Here is a 282-nt window from a genome sequence, read left to right as displayed (position 1 = left end):
GGTGACATATGACACAAGATTAGAATCCAGACATTATCTCCTGAGATTAATTATATAAAAAAAAATTTCTCGTCTTATTGCAATAATAAATTGTTTCTTGGACAAATTGATTGATCTTCATACTACACGATAGGTCAAAAGTAATTATATGAAATGACTATCAAAATTAATTACTTACATTTCATGTGACAAAGCATCGTTATCTTCTTCTTCTTCTTCTTCTTCTTCTTCTTCTTCTTCTTCTTCTTCTTCTTCTTCTTCTTCTTCTTCTTCTTCTTCTTC

The sequence above is a fragment of the Octopus bimaculoides genome, chromosome 3 (genome assembly GCF_001194135.2).
Source record: "Octopus bimaculoides isolate UCB-OBI-ISO-001 chromosome 3, ASM119413v2, whole genome shotgun sequence".
Taxonomy (NCBI): domain Eukaryota; kingdom Metazoa; phylum Mollusca; class Cephalopoda; order Octopoda; family Octopodidae; genus Octopus; species Octopus bimaculoides.
This window is presented reverse-complemented; position numbering follows the sequence as displayed.